Source organism: Pipistrellus hanaki, assembly GCF_964339955.1.
Source record: "Pipistrellus hanaki genome assembly, chromosome: 12".
NCBI classification, from domain to species: Eukaryota; Metazoa; Chordata; class Mammalia; order Chiroptera; family Vespertilionidae; genus Pipistrellus; species Pipistrellus hanaki.
Window position 1 is genome coordinate 12,691,296 of NC_140514.1, and position 21,626 is coordinate 12,712,921.

At 46.9% G+C, this 21,626-nt stretch overlaps 1 protein-coding gene across 1 annotated transcript in view; it reads right to left on the reverse strand.

The window, feature by feature from the left end:
* The window catches only part of LCLAT1 (lysocardiolipin acyltransferase 1), a 157,104-nt gene extending 136,354 nt beyond the window's left edge, over positions 1–20,750 (reverse strand). The window contains exon 1 of the mRNA XM_084900185.1: positions 20,358–20,750. The gene's annotated coding sequence lies outside the window, so the exon portion shown is untranslated. The remainder of the gene's footprint in view (positions 1–20,357) is intronic.
* Positions 20,751–21,626: the final 876 nt, after the last annotated feature.

Here is a 21,626-nt window from a genome sequence, read left to right on the forward strand (position 1 = left end):
ATTTTAACTAAGAGGTAGGGAGAGAGGTGTAGGGAGGAATTCTTGGGCATGTGGAGTTTGATACAGGCACTAAAAACCATGTAGGAATTCCAGTGGGAGTACACTGCATGTTTGGAGAATACCCTGGAAATTTCAGGCTTGGAGTCTGCAAGTTTTGAGAGTTTAGAAAGATAACTTTAGGTCACATCATGTGAGCCCTTCAATGTCAAACTAATTTGGAGGTGAAAGAAGTCTATAACTCATCTCCTTAGACTAGGCTGCCTTTATATATGCATGGGAAAAACACAGAATCCTAAGTGTTGTTTTGCAAATAATAGCACAGAGATTGAGAACTTGCCCTTAATGAAAGATGGGCCAAACACTAGAGTCCCTGAGCAAGGTGGTGCCAGCAACTCAGAGCATCAAGTGGGAAATCACCATTCAGAGTTGCCCTGGAGAGGACAGCCCTCCATCTGAGAGAGAAAGCTGACACACACTGCCCTGGGCTTGTGCTGGCTTCCTGATGAGTATCCTGAGCCTGAAATACAGCTCTTATAACCTGAATCTTGGGGTCTTATTTGTGTCTTTCACATTGTAATAATGGTAAACAAAAATTCATGTCCATGACTCAGCTACTTGGGCAGTGAAATGGGAGGGTATGGAGAAAGACGATGTTTAAGTACAAGGCAAGGAACTGACTTTTCTAACGCATGTATTAGCAGCATGTGGGGCTAAAAATAGCCACCTGCTCCGGGTCGAATTCCAATTGGAAGAGCTCTTCATATACCAGATTCAAAAAGCATCTGTCACCCGGTAGCCATGGCAACAGGCATCCCTGAATAACTGTAGAGAGATGTTTTTGGAATGGGGCTGGTGAGGGAAGTGGACCTGACAGCCTCTGGATAAGGGGTGGGCCTTTAAGCTCCTCCCTTGAGTTGAATCCTCATCTTTTTCTCCTACTTTCTGGTCCTTCTAATTTTGCATAGTCATTGGTTCTTGTTTTCTCTGAAAAAAAAAAATAGCTTCCAATGAGCTGGACTGGGAGAGGAGATAGAGAGTAAGGTGGGACATCCCACTGGCATGAGCAGATGGGATGGGAGCCTTGGGAACCTCTGGAGAATGCAGTAGTTCAGAATCAAATGTATACTATATTTATTTTGCTGTTTGCATATTTCCTTTGTCAATGATCCCCTTAAAATATATTTTCACTTCATGTTAACAATATTCAATGTGGTGGATCTTTTTCTTTCTATTGCCTTTTATTCTTTGTAAACTTGAGGGCAGAGAATTCTCTTTTTCGGTCCCTACACAACACAGGGACACTCCTCCATTTGGTCAGTGTATCATAGGCCTATCCTAGAGCTCAGAATGCCTACCCAAAAGGTGTATTCAGCCCTCCACCTGTCAATTCCCAGAATCCCCAATTCTGACAAATGTGGCAAAATGTGTTAAATAGGACTCTGTTAGTCAGGTCCTCCTGGAAGACATTTATAAACTATGAACTAGACCAATCCAAATCATTGTGCACAATAAACACTCTTATTTGTGTGCATACATGTAAATGACTAAAGATGCTTGGGATGCCCTTGGTGATGAGGACAGAAATGTGAGGATGAAAAACAGCCAGAATCTCCTGATTGTGTTCTTCAGGTGACGGACAGCCTGAATAAGGCAGACATTTGGGCCCTGGAGAGAGAGGATTAAAATCAGATTCCTAGTCAGGTAAGGAGTCAAGCATGTATTTTTTGAAGACAATGTCAGGAATCCTGGTAACATTCATGACATCTTCACTAGACAGAATCTGAAAACTCCTTAGATTCCGCTAAGAGCCCTTCACAAGCATAGCTCTACATCCTGGCTATTAACATTGCTAAGGGTCTCTTTTTCTTCTTGCTTACCTGGAGAAAATGATATATTTATTAAGCACCTTCACTTATCCCCCAAGAAAGGGGGTGGTGGGGGAGGGCTGCTGAAATATTCAAACTAGTTAATCCCAAACCTTTGAAACCTGTTTACCTGCCAAATCCATTCCTTCCCAGGAAAACTACAATGAAAGCTCTTGCTCATGCTTTTCTCTCACTCCTTCTGCCTCTGACAGACCCTAGGACATCCCCTAGTCTAGTGGCTATGTGACATGGAGTGCCCCTCCTCTTGAGAACCATAACAAACTCTCTTTTCAGTAGAAATCATCTCCTAATCCATTGGCCTCATCATGTCTGAAGAATAATAAAACCTACATTTTAAAACAATTAATAGCCCAAGTTCTAGAGTCAGATCACCTTGTTCAAGCTCATCTCTACCATTTTCAGGCTGTGGGATGTAGCCTCAATTTTTCATCTCAAAATCAGAAACCATCATACGGAAATGATCGGGCTGTTAGGAGGATTAAAGGAGATAATTCATCTAAAGCATTTAACCTACAATAATTGCCATAAATGAATGCTAAATAAACACGAGATCCAGATATATATTTGAGTGGAAATAGAATGCCGGGTCCATGCCCTTTTGAAGTCTATAATCAAATGGAACTTTCTAGAATTTCTCAAGAGTGTTGATATTCATTATCTCATTTGGTCCTTATAGCTCTGTGAAAGGGGATGGGCTAGTGAGGCACTCCTGTTTTCAGGCAAGGAAATTGAGACTAAAAGAGTACTACCTAATCAATAAAAAAGTTGGACTTAGGACTTAACTCCTCTGGTAACTGCTCTCCACCAGGCCTTTCTACTGAGATGAGGACTTGGCAGGCAGACAGACTGGGCTTAGAATCCAGCTCCACCACTTCTTAACCTCGCATGCTCCGGGGCAGCTGGAGGTCTTTGAGCTCATTAATCAGCTGTCGAAAATTGGAAATAATTTTTACACTCATTACTTAATTGAGACTTTTAAAAGTAAATTTAATCAAAGCTGGTTAGGGTATGGGGAAATGAGCACTCATATCCTGTGAGCACTCTCATTTTCTTACAAAGAAAATCTCAAATTTACAAAAAAAAAAAAAAAAAAAAAAAAAAAGCTTTATGCACAGGGTTGCTCATCACAGTAATATCTAAATACAATTGGGAAGCAGTTGGAATGTACAATAACAGGAAGATAAATAAAATGTAGAATAATGGGATAATATGGAGCCATTAAAAATGATGTTTACACAAGACACTGGCTGGGTAGGGGAGGCCTTGGGAAGGTCAATGGAGTGGGGAAAAAGGAGACATATGTACTATTATTTGTAATACTATAAACAATAAACATTTTTAAAAATGATGTTTACCAAGTTTATAACAAAACCTGTGCTTGCTGTTAAGTCGATAAATCATGTCTCATCCCCCTTCATTGAAGTTGTTTCATTTTCACTGAAGTTACACTAGAATAAGGTTTAAGGAGGCAAGCAGTTCAATAAGACTTGCCATTATTTCTTTCCAGAAGCAACTATTTTCAATTTGCCTAGCTGAGTATTTGGTAGATTTTATCTAAAAAAAATAAAAAAATAAAAAAAAATACAATTTTTTAGTTACTTCTTGATTTTAAAAAATCAGGAAAAGAGACAACAAAGAGGCAGTTCCCCTTCTGCCCTTCCGTTGATCTCACCGATCAATCGGCGATGCTAAAAGAACTCTTCCCCAAAGTACCCATCCCATGGGAATGGACTGGGTGTTCTCTCTCCACCATATAGAATGTGCAAGAGACAAGCATTCTGTCCTAATGTTTGCAAAGTAGGAAGAGACATGGGAGAAATTCTCCTACTTCAATACTGAGTGAGAAGGAAGCCACTGTGATTTCTACTGCTTACACAAGGATAAAGGGGCAGGAGGAGAAAAACTAGTATCTCAGGTGGTTTCATGATGGCATGAATATGGGTGGTATTTTTCTTTCATTTCTTTTTATGTTTTCTGAAATTTCTATAAAGGTCATTCCTTTTATTGTGGATACAATCGTTAGTTTTAAAAATTGCATGAGTATCCTATTTACTTGTTACCAATTGCTAGAAGGCTACACCTGCACAGAGCCTAGAACATACTAACTGGGCACCCCAGAAATGGCAGTGTTCTTTCTCCTACCAGCCCTGACCACCCCTGTGGGCTCCATTCCTGGTAGAATGGACAATGAGGTGGACACTGACAGTCAGATCCAGGAGTGGAGCTATTGATCGGCTATTGGAATTTGACTCCATAGCACCTGATTAGAAAACTTGCAGAGTATTGGGGCCCAGGGTGAGGGCATGACCAATAGGAAGCCTCAGCCACCCAGACCGAAGGTCCATTCCGACCTACTGGTGACTCTGTCCTGCACTGACACAGCTGGGGAAGCACGGAGGGCTCTGGCAGGAAGCATAGTGTAGGCAGGTGAAGGGCTGAGTCTGGTGAGGAGAGGACCGGCTGAGGGTGCTGTACAGGGAAAGAGGTGCAAAGGAAGTTAATAATAACAAGGCTCATTAGGCCACAGGGAGGGGAAAAAATGTAGCTCAGTGTCTCAGCTTGGGTTCCCCCAGAAGCACGCCCTGAGGCAAGTATTCAAGGGCAAGGAGTTTTTATGGCAAGTGCAGGAAACACACCGGTAGGGGGAGGAGGAAGTGGGGCAGGGGAGGGGGCAGCTAATAAAGGGTGTGATATTAACCAGCTACTCCTGTGGGTGAGCAGAGCAGAATCAATCCTATGGGGAAATTCTGGGAAAGGTGTAGAGCCTGGGCTCTCTCCCTCCCCAGGGGTGAGGATGCTAGGCTATATCACGCACACTCTCCTCCATCACTGGTTGAGGGCTGCTCCTGGGAGTTGCGGGTTCCCAAGCACTATCAGCCCGGTGTGACTTGGCCAGAGTAGTATGGCCAACTCATTCAACTCCTAAATCAATATATATATATATATATATATATATATATATACTGAATTTTTTTCTAGCACTTCTTTTATTTTAATTAATTAATTTTTTTAATGGATTGAGGTATTACATATGTATCCATATCCCCCCAAAGTAGCTTTCTGTGGCTCAGGAAAAACGCTAGTTAACAGAGGCAGCTACTGGCTGTTGCAGGCAGGACTGAGTACTGATACAAAGAGGCTCTGAGGGGAGGCTCTGAGGGGAGGTTTGGTCACTCCACCACTCGTGCAGCAGGGCCTCGGCTGCCTCTCAGCGCTGTTTGTGTATCTTCCTATTTCCTCCCAAACAGCTCATCCCAGCTGGATCATACATAAGTGAACAACATAGCCACATATTTATAGTCTCTGTGAATCACTAGTGACTAATTTTTCCCATTTTTTTTAAAACCAAATAGTTTTCTCTTTAGACTCCCCATGAGGGCACAAACCAGCCAATCATTTAGATGGCAAGACAGATTTTTATTTTATATATTAAAAAAAAATGCTTTTCTTAACACAGGACAGATGGTTCGCAAATACAAACATTTAACCTAACAATTCCAGTTTTCCTTCTTTCTTTAAAAGTGGCATTTTTATCTGCATCCAGCTCAGGGGAGTTAGAGAACTTTGCTCACTGATTGTTTTGACTCCTAGAACTTTCCAAGGCTCTAGGTTCTGTCCTCTAACAGAAGATTGGAAAATAAACTCCCAGAGAGAGAGAGAGAGAGAGAGAGAGAGAGAGAGAGAGCTATCTCCTATTTTTTCCACTGTGTTTGTTGGCTGGGTCTCCTTAGCAAAGAAATGGTCTTCCAGTATTTTGGTTACATATCATTCTGTTCCATTTAGTAAACCTGACTCACAAAAGGAGGCAGGGCAGCCAGTTTCCAATGCCCCAGTGCCTCTGACATGGTCTCATTTAATACTAATTGCTCCCTGTAAAATTTGGCCTCTTGAATTGTGTTTTTCCATGATTAGCATTCTTCAGCGTCTCCTACCAAAAGGCTCCATCACTCATGCATATCTCAGATAATTTATTGCATTGCCTCTGAGGAATTTAGTTCTGTGGCGTGTTTCTAGAAAACTCATTCAACTCCTAAATCAAACAACGGGGGGCATGAGGGCTGGGAAGAAAGGCCTGGAAAGGAAGGAGATCAGGGGTGAGAAGAGAAAATATCTGAAGATGTTGAACCAGAAAACCAGACTTTCTGCATTAAGCATATCTAAATTGCTGAGAAATTAACTAAGGGATTGGTATAGGGGCTAATGTTGGGCTTGAGGATGGCCTGTGTGTGTGTGTAGAAGTGAAAGCAAATGTATACCGAGGAGGCATGGACAGCTGAGTGGTAAGGCCCAGGCAGAAGAGGGTGGCTGGAAGGGACAAGACTTGGGGGTGGGGTGGGGGAGGGACAGTGGGCTTCTGAAAGACAGAGAGGATGGGTTCTGGGAGGCCGTGGGCTCCTTTGACCTGGCTGAGGCCCAGCCATAGGAGAGAGCTGGCAACCTCTCCCTTCCCCTAAGGGCTCCAGCTAGGACTGGCTGCCTCTTCTGAATTCCCATCGCAATGACTGTTAGTGACCTGGCAATCCTTAACACTCTGAGACTCACAATGTCGTTTTGCCCTAGAGAGCTGAAACCTGCTACCTTGAGTTTGAGTTCATTTCTTGCTCCCAGAAGCAAGTGACTTTTCACCTCTGGATCTCTACCCAAGGCATATTTCAGCCATGGAGCCAGGCAGCCTTCAGGAAGCCAGGTTTCCCTGCCTGCCAATGGAGACTTGCCAGTGCTGATTTTACACATTCCTGTTAGTTTTTAACAAGTATTTTGTTTTAGTTTTTAAAATGCAACTACAGGGCCATAAACTTACAGGTCATGTGATTGGAAGTGCATGCTTTAGTTTTCTAAGGGTCTGTATGTAGGACTAGGTCCTTCACTTTTCATTGATCCCTATCCTTGATCAATGACTTCACAAGTATTAATTGAGCACTTACTGTATGCACAGCCCCATGGTAGATGTTATGAAGACATGAAAATGGTTAGAATCTGCACTCAGGATTTAAGACTGGAAGGGAGTGAGGAAGTGAGTACTTAGTTAATGCCATCAAACCAGGGGCACTCATTCGCCTCTTACTGGTACCTGCTTACCTCTCAAGCCTCACCTTTCTCTGTCCTGTAGCCCTCTGTGCTCCAACCATCAACATCTCTCAGCAGGGGATTTATCATTCATATCTACTGTTTTCTTGGCTTAAAACACCAGTCTCCCTTAAATTTCCCCTTTCCCAGGATGTCTCCCTTGACTAACCTTAACCACTCCTCTCCCACCAAGTGCTCCTAGACATCCATATGCTTCCCCAGGTGCATCACAGTATCCACATTCTTCATAGTTCTTTGTTTCATTGTCTGTAACTCTTACAAGCTCTGGGAGGGCAGAGTTCGTCTCTGTCTCATTCATCACCATGCCCTCAGGGCCAGCACAGTGCCTGGACCCCACAGAAGAGAACCAATAAGGGTATGTTGAAGGAGGGAAGAAATGTAGAAGGAGAAAGGCTCTATAGCAGCTCCTTGTGGCCTGTTCTACTCTAAAGGAAGCCTCCATGTATATCTTACTCATTTTTACTTCAAGATGGTGACAACATATTTCTCCCTCCACACCCCATGGATTTAGGAGTCCCACACAGATCTTCCTCAAGCCTGGCTGGGTCAAGGCTGTGGAGATCTCAGATCCCAGCCATTGGCTCAAACATCTACTGAGCAACACTCTATGAGAGTTTTCAAAGTTATCCATGGTGTGCTATAGAGCTATAGAGTAGAAGTGGCAGATGGTATGCCTAGACAAAGAATACCTCACCCCACCCTCCCACCTCACCCTCCACCCCAGGTTTCCAATGGCTCTTCCAGGGGTAGTAGAAATGTTCCCAGTGAGAACCTTGGGCAGGAATGAGGGCACAATGCAGAGACAATGTGGGAGCATGGAGCATTGGGCCAGAGGCAGGCCTAGGTGAGGTGGGTAGGTAGGGGCACTGTGAAGACCACACAGGAACATGTAACATTTCAAAGGAGAACTCAGAGCAGACTGAGCAGAGGTATAGTCTCCCTCTCTCCACAGATAGGGTGAAGGGAAATGAAAGTAAAAATTCTGAATTTAATAGAGCTGAGAACTAAAATGATTGAGAAAATTATTTAAGTGACTGATTCGCCTGGAAGTAACTAATTTACCTGGAAGTAACTACACTAGTTTTCCTGAATCAGCCAGAAGAGGGGCTTGAGATACAAAATAAATCTGATGGCAGAAAATTAAAGAAAGTGACATTGTACATACCAGTCATCCAACTGGGAAAATTAAAACCTTTGCATTTACTTCTTGTCTTCTCCACCCCCTTTCCCATTCTGCACTCCATCCCATTGACTTCAACTTACTTAACTATGGCTTCTGTCCATAGGGAACTGTGGGCCTTGTAAGAAAACTAGGAATTTATGGCCTAAAAATAGCAAAGCTAGAAGAGAACTTCGAGATTGTCCAACCCCTTCGTTTCACCAATAAGGAAAGTGGGGCCCAAGGAAAGGACATGACTTGCATGGGTCCCAATGAAGTTGGGTGACTGAGCTGAGAAAACTTGGTTCTTGAGGTGTCCCAAACCAACCCTTGTCTCTACTAGTCACCCGGGTAGGCAAACCACTCCATGACCTCTCCTCACCAATTCTTGGCCTTGCCTCTTCTTCCGCCATTAGTAGCCCTCTCTAAGCTCAGGCACAAACCACCCAGTCTCTCTGTCTGGATCTGTGATCCAGAGCAGATGGCTCTGGGGACGGGTTAGCTGCCCAGCTTGCAGACTTATGGGCGACCCTCCCACAAACTGACCTCTTGGTCCCGGAATAAAGCACTTTTCCAACACACCATGGATCATGGCTGTGGAGGACACATGACACATGCCAGAGATTCTTTCCAAGCCACAATTGCTTTGCAGCCATGGCAGCAACTCTCTGCCTTAGCTCCCCCCAGGACATGCTAGAAGAAAGAGGAGTCTTAGAACTCAATGAGTTAGGAGCCCTAGCTGCTACGAGACCACCCTGAGCATCGACAGCTTTGGGCCTTCCTTCCCTGAGGGTCAGCTCTAAATCAATGCCAGCCTTACAAAGAGGGAAAGTTCCAGTGCTGAGATTACTCTACTGGCCCTGGGCTAGGAGCTTTTGCTCACTGTTCTCACAGTCCAGTAGGCAGGTACAATGATCTCCTTTTAAGAGATGTGAAAAATGAAGCTCAGAAAGATTAGGTGACTTGGCCAAGGTTTTTTTTTTTAAGAGAAAATCTGGGATTAGAAGTCAGGTGTGTCTCTCTCATTGGATACTGTGGTCTTTTAAGATAGACTCTTGTGTCTCCAGCTGCAAGACAGTCTTGGCACCGCTTCAGAGCCGCCCTGAATGTCTCCCAGGAATCTGTTTCCTAGGAGTCCTTCCCACCAGAATATCTGGGGTGTAGACAGGGGGACTGTGAACAGCCCAGCCTTGCAGATTAGGGGTTGGGCGTCAGCACACTCAGGCATTTGGCTTTACCTCTCACTGGCCATGTGCCCCGAGCAGGCACTTCTCTCCCAAGGAGGCAATTTCTGGGCAGAGATTGGAACCAGTTCTCAGGATTCCCTTAGGAATGTTTTAAGTTGTGAGCGCAGCAGCTCTGTATCAGGATCAACACTCAATGAAGGTTGACCACCTATGAGCAGAGCTTCATGCAATCAAATAAACCTACAACAAAGTCAGTCTCACATGCGATTTAATGACAAGCATAATCAATACCGGTCTATATGGAAATTAGACCTAAATGTTGAATGGCTCGTGAAATTGACTGTAGTGTTCAGTTTTTACTTTTTCTATTCTCACTTGGTTGGCTCTTTAGTTATAATCCATTATCAAGACTGAAAGTTTTCCTTGGTGTCATAAATAGTTTTAGTCTCACTCTGCTCCCACTCCTCATACCCATGTATACACTGATCCCTGTACATATGCGAAGATAAAGGTTGGCACTGCTGTAACCAACACTGGGGGCCCTCACCAACCTCTCCCATGGTCCAGGGATGAGGTTCCTGATTATTCTAGTTTCTTCTACACCCACATCCTCCCCCATTTCACACACACACACACACACACACACACACACACACACACACACACGTGCATGAGCCCAACCATGCCTTTGACATGAAAGGAATCCTTGAAATGATGTCTACTCTCAACTGCCAAGTGCTGGGTACTGGGTGGGGTCCAGGTGTAGGTGCAGGAACCTGGAACCCAAGCCCGTGGTAGGCCTGTCCATAGGGTCACAGGTTGGAAAGTTCCCTTGCATCCTCCATTCAGGCCCTCAGCTGTGTCAGCTCCTGTTCTCTGAAGGGTTAAGGTGCCCTGTAGTGACTACGTGGGGCCAGAGCCTGGCTCCCTGGTGGCCTGACTCAGAGAGCAGTGTGTGGTCCCCCGCTACATCCTGTTGTGAAGGATGCTGTTCCCTGTTTCCGAGGCCCTGCTCTTATCCCCAGGCAGGCAGAGGAAGTAAGGCGAGGGAAACAGCTTGGGGGTTTATATAAAAGTCTGGCCCCTGGCCTCCTTCCTGCAGGATGGCTTTTCTGGGCCCCTGTCATCTCCCTCGGAACAGTGTGCTGTGGAGGAGCCCTCCTGGTCAACGCCAGAGATGAAGGAAAAGTAATTTTGGCACAAGCTATAAATAGGCCCTGTGGTTATTTTAGAGCTGTTTTGCTTGAATCAGAGGAGTAAATCTTGGATTTTGCTCAAACATCCTGTCAGTCCCATGGGTCTCTTCCTCCTCCATGCTTGCTCTCCAGCCTGGGACACTCAGAGATTTTGATGATGGCACACAGGGATTTTTCGTTCAAGCTCAGTACACAGGGAACTGAGAAGTATCATGAAGCAGTACTTCCCTTTATGAGGTACTCTATTTCCTACCCTATTCTATTTTATCCTTTAAAACTCCTGGTTATAACTCACTACTGACTTTTTTTTTTTTTTTTTTTTTTTTTTTTTTTTTTTTTTAATAACCCATTAGTGAGAAGTATCCACAGTTTGAAAAACAATCAATCTATTCTCCCCTCCCCCCCCCTTTTTTTTTCTTCGATGCTGTCACAAATCAGTTATTGGCTTTGGGCAAGCCATTTAAACTTTACAGAGCCTTTTTTGATCAACAAAAAACAGTGGATCAATTATCTCTTGATATTCTGAAGTTTGTTTTTGTCACATTCTTCTTGTAACTAGAATCACCTCTGGCATTTCCCTGGAAAGCCCAATTTTGGACCCAAAATCTCAAGTTAAAGAGAGAAAGAGAGAAAGAGAGAGAGAGAGAGAGAGAGAGAGAGAGAGAGAGAGAGAGAGAGAGAGAAGAGAGGCTGTCATCTTCCCTCCACTGGCTATGGCTTTGTGGTAAAGAGCAGAGCTTTGAACGTGAGCAGATCAAACCCAGCTCCCAACGGATTAGCAATGTGTCTTCCTTAGGCTCTCTGTGCCTCAGTTTACTCATCTGTAGATGAGGATGAGACTTCTTTTATATATATATATTTTATTGACTTTTTACAGAGAGGAAAGGAGAGAGATAGAGAGTAAGAAACATCGATGAAAGAGAAACATCGATCAGCTGCCTCCTGCACACCCCCTACTGGGGATGTGCCCGCAACCAAGGTGCATGTCCTTGACCGGAATCAAACCTGGGACCCTTCAGTCTGTAGGCTGACGCTCTATCCACTGAGCCACACTGGTTTTGGCTGGATGAGACTTCTATAGGGTTGTTATGGGGGTTAAATAGGATAATGCCAGGACAATCCTTATCACTCCTCTCTTCCCCTTTCCCTCTTTTCTTCCCACCTCCTCTCTATTCCTCTCTTTTCCTCTCCCTAACCACTTCCCTTCCCTCTTGGATTTACTAAACTTCTTCATAGAGAAATTTTACCAACACTGCTTCCTTTATCTTATGGTCTTCAGAGCACTTTCACCCACTATCCCCTTGATCCTCACAAGAACCCTTGGGTTTGGTAGGGTTGATGTGATGCCCATTTTATAGAATATATATATATATATATATATATATATATATATATATATATATATTTATATTGAAAAAAGACTAAAGTGACTTGCTCATTCAGCTATTTGGGCTGTGGGCTTAGGGCTGCTCGGGCCAGAGCCAATGGTTTTCCCTGCCAACCTGTTGATTTAAGTTAGCCTGAGGTGAGCCCTTGGCCTTGGCGGAGGCTAGTGGTGATGACCAGGTAAATCACCAAGTATCTTCACAGGCACTCTAACTTCACACACAGGTGTCAATTAATTTTGTGGACGGTTATCAAAACTTATCTACAAAAAGCATAGAAAAGTTTTTTACTCTTTCTGACCATTGCTATAATTTCCAATCATCATATTTGTTCATTTAGTTACTAGAGGCCCCTTGCACAATATTGGGCAAGAATAGGCCTTCCTTCCCCTGGCTTCACTCCCAGCTGCCCGTGGGCCGGCAGGTCCCAGCTCCCAGCCTGCCCAGAGCCAGCAAGTCTGGGAGCCAGCAACTCCTGGCATCTGTCCTGAGCATGGCTCCTATACTTCCCTCCATACCCCCCTTGCCCTCGTAGCAGGCTTCATGCCCCTCCCAGCAGCTCTGCCTCCATATGCAAATTAACTTCCATCTTTGTTGGGTTAATTTGCATACTCACTCTGATTGGCTGTGGGCATGGTGGAGTGATAGATAGTTAATTTGCATGTTTCTCTTTTATTAGGTAAGATTGTTGGTTCTTTTTCTTACCAAAATAAACGCTTTACCTGGGCAAGGACCCATGTTTGCTTTTTTATCATTGTATCCCCAACACCTAGCACAGTGTCTGCCAAAATAAATATTTGTTGCCTGAAAAATGTCTGTTGAATATATGACTAAACACAGCACCTGTGAAGAGACTGGGCTGGGAACTTCTATCTTCATTTACAAGGTTTATTTAATACCTATGTTCTTTGACCCGGCTGATATTAATGATAAATGTTGTCTCATGCACCCAAAGTGAATGGAGTGAATGGGAAAATCAAGGTTATTATATGAGTAATTTGAGCAGAATGAACCACCTACTCCAACCTTCCTTGTCTGATGATATTGGGTAGAAGTAGTTTAAAACTGAAGAACTGGAATAATTGCCTAATATCTCCATTTCATGTGATTCTTGCAGTTCTAGCTGCAGACAGACGTGGACATGCTTCCCCCTTAAGAATGTGGCCCTCCAGAGGACACAGCATGCAGGCATGCACATGTATGCACGCACCTGCGAGCGTGCACACACACGGAAGTGTGAAGGAGGACAGGAGTTTAAAAGACTGACAGGAAAGGCATCTAGAAGGGTCACTCTCCACCGGGAGAAAGCCTCCATGCCTGGCCTTCTGCAGCATTCCATTTCCCAAGTGCCGGAGCCAATGACCTCAGTCTTTGACCTTGGCAAAGCAGACTAGCTCTGAGCTAGACCCTCACAGACAGAAAGGACTGGGCTGTCAGACACAGTTCTAAAGGAGATACATTCTTCACTTTAGGATTTTTATAAAGAGCAGAAAAAAAAAAAAATCGCCGAAACCGGTTTCGCTCAGCGGTAGAGCGTCGGTCAGCAGACTGAAAGGTCCCGGGTTCGATTCCGGTCAAAGGCATGTACGTTGGTTGTGGGCACATCCCCGGGAGGGGTTGTGCAGGAGGCGGCTGGTCGATGTTCCTCTCTCATCGACGTTTCTGGCTCTCTATCTCTCTCCCTTCCTCTCTGTAAAAAAATCATTAAAATATATTTTTAAAAAAAGAAAAAAAATCAAGCCTGAGCCAAGAAGTTTGGCTTTGTCGTGTCAATGGCAATGAAAGAGCTGGAAGTTGTGCAAATGAAAAACAATGTGACCCTCCCTCTTCTCTCCCCTTTCCCCTCTTCCTGTCGGTTCCCAGCTCCACCGTTGGCTCTCCTTAGAAGCTTCCTCTCCTGATGCCGTCTGAAGGCACCTTTTATTGGGGAAATCATGTGTACATGTGATGCCAACCTAGCCCACAGCTAGCTTCCCCCTCTGTGCTGCTTGCTTCTGAGGAATTGGAACATCTCAGTAACCCACCAGACTCCTGAGAAGGATGGTGTTGAGGTGGGGGCAGAGCAGCTTCTTGGCATTGTAGGGAAGGTGAAATAGGAGGAGACATTAGCTATTGCTTACTGTGTGCTAAGTAGGCACTGGTGAGCTGCTTTACATGATAGCACATCTGAAGCTCAGAGGACCCTGTGAGATGGCTAATGCAGGTAGTAAGATGAAAAACACATGGAAGCTTAGAGGGGTTAAATAATTTACCTAAGATCACCTGGTTCGTATATAATCAAACCTTTTAGATTCCAAAGTTCACGTTCCTTCAACCATGTACAGGGAAGTGATTGGCTCTGAGTCAGGAGGCCATGTGACGTATCTACCAAAAATGTTTCCAGCCCTCATTTATTCCTGCCTCCAAGTCTTGGCTGACAATATTCCCTCAGGCTTTTATCAATACTTCAGCCATCTCTCAGTGCTAGTTCATCTCTTTCTTTCTTTCTTTTAAATATATATTTTATTGATTTTTTACAGAGAGGAGGAGAGAGGGATAGAGAGTTAGAAACATCGATGAGAGAGAGACATCGATCAGCTGCCCTACTGGGGATGTGCTCGCAACCAAGGTACATGCCCTTGACCAGAATCGAACCTGGGACTTTTCAGTCCGCAGGCCGACGCTCTATCCACTGAGCCAAACCGGTTCGGCCATCTCTTTCTTTCTGATGAAGCTTTCCTCCATTCCCCAAGCCAGAGTTACCACTTCCTTCCATGTTTCTACAGTAGGCTGTTCATTATGCCCTGTATTGAAGCATCTGTCTGGTTCTGGCCTGTGGTATGGACGCTGGGAAGCATGGGTGCCATTTAAAACTGGGTTGCTGTGATCCAGCCTGGCATCAGCTTTGGAAGGCACAGGTGGAGACAAGGTGTGGGGTGCACTGGGCAAAGAGGTATTCTCTACTCCAAGGCACTGAAGGAGACTCAAAACCCAGAGGCTGGATGGACACTCAGTCCTCCAATGGACTTTCCTACTCACATATGCTCAAAGGCTAGAAGAAGGCCTCCTTCATCCTGCTGGGAAGTCGGCAGTGCAGAACAGATAGCTCTGAGCTCCCCCAGGATGTAGGTCTGCTTTAGACAAGTGTTAGGTGAATGGATGGATCGCTTAACAACTCAATGTTGCTATCCTCCGGAGCGACCCTGCGTGGTCCTGCAGCAGGAGAGCTGTGGAAGGTGACTGTAACTGTTACCCTGAGGCCCCCTGGTTTTACCCCAAGCATGAAGGTGTGGCCTGAGCATGAGCTAGTCTTCTAGGGCCTTCCTGGGCTAAGCCTGGCACTCTGCCCTCTCTGGGTGCACCTGGGAGTAGGGTAAAGCCAAGTCCCTACACCCTTGTCTCCTGGCTTGCATCTGGGTTATACTCATACTCTTCTTTTCTGCCCCATTCTCCTTGGCCCAACTGCTCCCCTCACCACTGGGACCAGACAGGAGAGTGGTCCTAGGCCTTGGTCCTTCTCTCACCTGGGGAAAGGCTGTTAGGTGTGTGCCCATGCCTGGAACTCAAGCCTGTGGTTTTCCACAAAGACTGCCTTATTCTGACTTGAACCCATGGAACAGAACGTATGTCAGTGTGAGCATCTGTGTATCCAGGTGAATGTGCATGTGTACATGTATGTGTGCATATGTAGGATGTTTCTCCGTGTGTCTAGAGACACCAAATTGTAGTCAGACAGAGCTTGAAGTGCAGCCTATCTAATCCCTTCACTTTATAAGTAGGGAAACTGTATTTTATTAATAGGAGTCTTGGCCTGATATGTGAGAAATAAAAATATGTAGGCAGACCCCATGGTCCCCAAGGAGGAGGGGTCACAGCTCCTCCTGGCCTTCTTTCCTACACCACCACCCTGTGTTCTAGATCCTTTCTCTCCTCACAGGGAGCTCCTCTCCTTTCCTCAAAATCACTATTAGAAATGAAACAAAAGACATCATTAAGGAAGCAGAGCCTTTCCATTGTCTGGGATCCTTACCTGTCCTTCTTTGCCCCCACACCAGGGGGCCCAGCCTATCCCAGCAGGCTCATACTTTATGACACACCTTTGGCCTTTTGTCCCTTTTCTTGGGTAGCCTTGCCACAATCTCGTGAGGATGGTCTTATTATCCCCATTTGACAGGTGAGAAGACTGAGGCTCAGAGAAGTCAAGTGTGAGTTGTCCGCAGCCCTCAGCCTAAATCTAGCAGGAATGGGACTGGAGTCTCAGCCTTCCAGACCCCAAGTGTGTGCTCTGAACAGCAGCCTGGAGACAACTCCGTGGGGAATGCGCAGAGTCCCAGGACTCTCCGAGCTCCTCTGGGCCTCTTAGCTGCCAGGGCGGAAGCCCTCAGCTGCTTCTCTCCCTTTGCCCTCTCTCTGCACTCCAGCAACACTCAGCCTGAGCTGATAAATGTGGCAGGTGCTTGGGAAATGGCTCTGACACCATAAGAGGGAGCCCTCAGAGGGGCCAGCCCGTGGGTATCTACAGAACGCAGAACAGTGCTGGAAGGGCTCCTCCCGCACCAGGACCTCTGGCTCCTGGGCTCTTGCGCTACAAGCTGCCTCAGAGCCCTGGCTCCCAGCTGTCAGCGCCAGCAACCTTCACGCAGGAGCTAAGCCCTGGCACTTCCCAGGTCTGCAGGAGGCCAAGATTCCTTTCCAGAGAAACACTTATCTGTCTCCGAGCCCAGGGCCTTGTCCCCAATCCAGTGTCTTCATAGTTCAGATTCCTGTGACTAGGAAGGGATTGGCACCCTTAAACACAAATCCTTCCAGCTGAGTTCCCTGAGAAAGCCGACACCGTTTCCATTAACTACCCGGCTCTCGAGTCCTTGTGGCCATGGCAGGATTGGAAGAACCCCCCAAATTCTGGTGGCCTCTGATCCAACCCAGATACTCCAGGGAGCCCCCGTGATGGGGCAGCTGGCCTTCCATCCCAGGCAAAGGCCTCAGGTGGTGTCAAAAGCTGGGGACCAGAATCTGGAGCTGGATGGGAAGAGAACAAAGGAATGCTGGCAGCCAATGAAGCAGGAGCTGGGATCCCACCCTTCGGAGGTACTTTCTCTAAATTCAAGGCACAACGAAGGAGTGTGCAGGTCAAAATCTCCTCGACCTCTCTTTCAGAACATACTGTGCTGGCCAGGCTGACTTGGCTCAGTGGTTGAACATCAACCTATGTATGAACCAGGAGCTCACATTCAATTCCTAGTCAGGGCATATGTCCAGGTCAAAGGCTCGACCTCCAATTGGGGGTGTGAAGGGAGGGTACAGGAGGCAGCTGATCAATGATTCTCGTTCATCATTGATGTTTCTCTCTCTTCTTCTCTGAAATCAATAAAAATATGATAAAAACAACAACAAAAAGATAAGGTACCATGCTGGAGACTGACAAACTCTCTCTCATTAAATCCCACCAGCCAGTGTCCTCACCAGCATGGGGACAGGCGCTGTGACTTAGGCTGAACATGCATTGAGCTGACTGTCTTACATTTGGGGACCATATTGTGTGAAAAGTGTGTATGTTAAGCACTAGACTCAAGCTCACCCGTGACTTAGGCAGACCCACGTCTTCTAGCACCTCTGCCCACTCAGTGGACGGCAGGCCCAGTGCTCCCACGGTTGTCCCTAAGCTAACGTGATGTGATACCCCAGTAGAGTTCTGCTCAGCACTCCCATGCCTGGTGTGTCAGGCTGGGCAAAGGAGTAGGATCGGGGTGAGCACTTCCCAGAGGGGTGGAACCTGTGCCCCTAGCCTGCCCCTGCTTTGCTTTTCAGAGCTTCTCATTTTGAAATGCTCCCTGTTGCTGTCTCCTCACTATGTTACACCTGGACACAGCCAGGCTTGGGGCATGAATCAGTGATGTTTCTCCAGCACATTCATATTCTGGAGCCTCTTCCCGCTACCCTCTCCTGCATGGAGCTACCATTTGCTAAGGGGGCAAGTAATCCTGCACCCTGAGGCTGCTACGATTTGGAAATCTTCCTCCAAATGACTGATTGTCCCCGAAAGTCTATGTGGTGGTGTTCTGCAAATATTTACACTAGCGTTTTCAAAATTCATTCTTCTTTTTTATGACAAAAATAGTACAATGGTTGTTAGGAACAAGCTAAATATCAAAGAAACAGATGACCAAGGAAGTGAAAGTCCCCCTTCTAAGGTGACTAGATCGTCCTGCTTTTGGCAGGACAGTCCCGATTTCTAACAATTTTCCCCACGTCTTGGAAAGAATCTTTCCAATCTTTCCAATCTTTTCAAAAATCGGGACTTTTTTAAAACGCTGCGGGAAAAATTGTTAGAAATTGTGACTGTCCCGCCAAAAGCGGAACAGTCCCGATTTTTAACAATTTGTCCCGCGTCCTGCGGCGTTTTTGGAAAGAAAAAATTGGGACTTTTAAAACACCGCAGAACAAATTGTTAAAAATTGGGACTGTCGCCGAAACCGGTTTGGCTCAGTGGATAGAGCGTCAGCCTGCGGACTGAAGGGTCCCAGGTTCGATTCCCGTCAAGGGCATGTACCTTGGTTGCGGGCACATCCCCGGTGGGGGGTGTGCAAGAGGCAGCTGATCGATGATTCTCTCTCATCGATGTTTCTAACTCTCTATCCCTCTCTCTTCCTCTCTGTAAAAAAAAAAAAAAAAAAAAAAAAAAAAAAAAATTGGGACTGTCCCGCCAAAAGCAGGACGTCTGGTCACCTTCCCCTAATCCCACTGGGCTGGCAGCAAGCACCGTGAACTGTTGAGGATATTTATACCAGGGTTTTAATCGTCGTTTATTTATACAGCCAAGGCCCGGGCAGGAGCGGAAGCGCGTGCTTTACCTTGCCTTTCAGCTGTCCCTGCCTGGAGGGCACCTTGCCAGACTCTTTAAGACAAAGCGCCACTGCCCACCTGGTGGCTCCACCTGCATTTCCTGGTAGGAGGGGCTGGACCCACTCTGGGCTGCCTGTCTGGTCAGAAGCAGGGGTCTCACCCCAATGCCCTCCTCCCTGCTGGCTCCCCAGTCACCTCTCACTAGTCAACCTATGGCATCCGGGTCCTTCCCCAGGACCCCTCTGGACAGGCAACGCCGCCAGGGCATCCCAAGCCCTTCCTCAGACTAAGACCTCCCCTGCCTTGTCCTTAAGGCTCAAGGATGGTCAGAATCTCAGTCCCACCCTTGCTCAGAATCTTCTCTGTCCATCCCTGTATAGCAGAAAGTGGGCTGGATTTGGGGAGGGGGTAGGGTAGGGAGCAGACTAGTGTTTCTTGAACACCTACACCATTGAGAGAATTTAAAGATATTTAAGTCTTTCATCCCGAGGTTACATGGCTCGCTCAAGGCTACACACTTATTCCGTGGGAAAGGTGGTCCTAGCTGCCAGTCCTGGCTGGAGGAGAAACAGCCCCTTTGCTGGGCCCCTTACTGGTGTTATCGTTCCCCTCCAGGGGCTCGGTGTCCCCATCTATAAAGCAAGGAGGTTGGTTCTCAACTTTGACCGCACTGGAATCACTGGGCAAGCTTCAACAAGCTGCAACCAGCCGGAGATGCAGATTCACTAAGTTAGGATCTGGTCTGAGAGTCTCACCTTCGATGGTTCCACGGTGGGTCTGAGGGGCCGAGCGTGGGAAGGCCAGAGCTGGACTGCCCCCCGATATTTCCTTTCCCTCCGTCTGCTTCCTCAGACTAAGACCTCCCCTGCCCAAGAGTGTGGTAGAGCACACAAGCTGAGGCCTTATACCTCAGTTTCCTCTGGCACACTCCTTGACCCTCGGTGACTCAGTTTCCTAACCAGTGAAAGGGGGGATAGACAGTGCTCGCCTATTTTTCTGTTGGGAGATGAGATACCATGCTAAGTGCCAAGCTCAGTGCCTGGCACTGGGGAGGGCACTTTCTCTGTCTCCTGCTTCCTCCAAAGAAGCTCCCTCCAGCGACTGTGGCTGGGTGGACTGACTTCCACACACTCTGTACCTACAAGTATGGGCTCAAGGATCACACCGAAGAGTCGTGGGCGTCCAAGCAAAGGGAAACCAGGAGGAGGCCCAGAGGGAAGAGAGGCAGGTGCAGCCAGAGGAGGTGAACCATTGAGGGTTTATGTTAGTGTGTTGTTTTTTGGCTGATTAAGAGGATGCTTCCATGACCTCACTGGTTCTCACTGGCCCTGCCCCTGATATGCCCAGATGCAGGGCTTGTTCTGCTACAAGGAAATGGCCTTGTTCTACCCAACCACCAAACTGGCATCGACTGGAAGACTTGCCTCTGAGATCCAGAGAAGGCCCTTCACATCGGAGAGCCTCAGCCAGTGGTAGGCACCTCTCAATCCCTGCCCTCTTTTAGAAATCCAGAAATGTCCCCTCCCATCCCCATCCCCTCCCGCACGTCCCCTCCCCTCCCCCCCCCCCCCCCCCCCCCCCCACACACATGCACGCTGTCCTTGCTATCTCCCAAGCGCTGGGTTGTGACTCACTGTTTTTTGTAATCCTGCAGTTGAGGGCTTGCCAGGAGGCCCGGTTCCTTCTTCAGGACTCAACCTTCACACAATCTGGGCTCTGCCGGGTGTGGCTGCCAAGCTGGAAGGATCCCTGCCTCCAGGGAAGGAGGGAGCCTGAGCACTGGGACCAGACACACCTGTGTTCCCTCCTTTGCTTGGATACTTGTTAGCTCTGTGATCTCGGGCCTGCGGTTTGGACTCTGGAGCTGAGCTCGTTAACCTGTTTGACTCCAACTCCTCTCGCCGAGCTTGATCACGGCGCTTGGTTATTTCCTCATAACTGCGAGGCGATGGGTCAGGATCAAAGTTAACTTTCTGGGCCTCCCAGAGCCAGGCCCTGGAAAGAACACAGTACACAACGTCTGCAGGCCTGACACGCAGTCCCACGCAGTCCCACACAGCCGCCAGCTGACTCAGCTGCCTGCCACCTTGGGCAAAACGACTTCTTGAAACCTCATTTACAACAGCTGTGCTCCGAGGCAGCTGGTCTAACTCCGTCGTTCCGCAAAGCTACGTATTGGGTACACTAGTTCTGCATCCTGCCTAAAAAAGAAAACGGAGAAGGAAAAGAAAGGTCTCTGAGGTCAGATAAATTGGAGGAATACTGTAAACTCCACCCCCAATTAGCACATCGTAATGTACACATCACCTTGGTAGAGGCACCAAGAGATCCAGTAACAGGGAGGCCAGTTTGGCTTTGTTCAACTTGCTCTTCCCTAAACTCACTTGACCGTGAACACTTTTCTTTCCTATGAACATGCTGGACACTAGTAATCGGACCACATCTAACCTAGACCTGGGCTTCTCAGGTGTGACGGTGCATGCAAAAATAACATGGGCTCTAATCCAGCAGAGCTGGGGCGGGCCTGAGACTCTGCATTTCTAACAAACTCGCAGGTGATGCCATGTTGATGGTCCAAAAACACACAGAGGACTGATTCCTAAGGTGTGTGTTTTTCCAGTTTCAATATGAAAGTTGTGTAGAAATGGTGACTCTAGGGCTCTAGGCTCATAGAGACCTGGGTCAGGGTCCTGGCCCAATCACTGAGCAGCAGAATGACCTTGGACAAGTCTCTTTCCCTCCCTGAGCATTTGTTTTCTCACCTATAAAGGTGAGACACTGATAGCACCTGACCCACAGGTTGTCTGAGGAGTAGATGAGACGATGCAAAGAAAACATGGGGTGCTAAGACCTAGACCATGACAGGACCCACTGTAGCAGAAGTCAGGTGACACAAGTCCTCT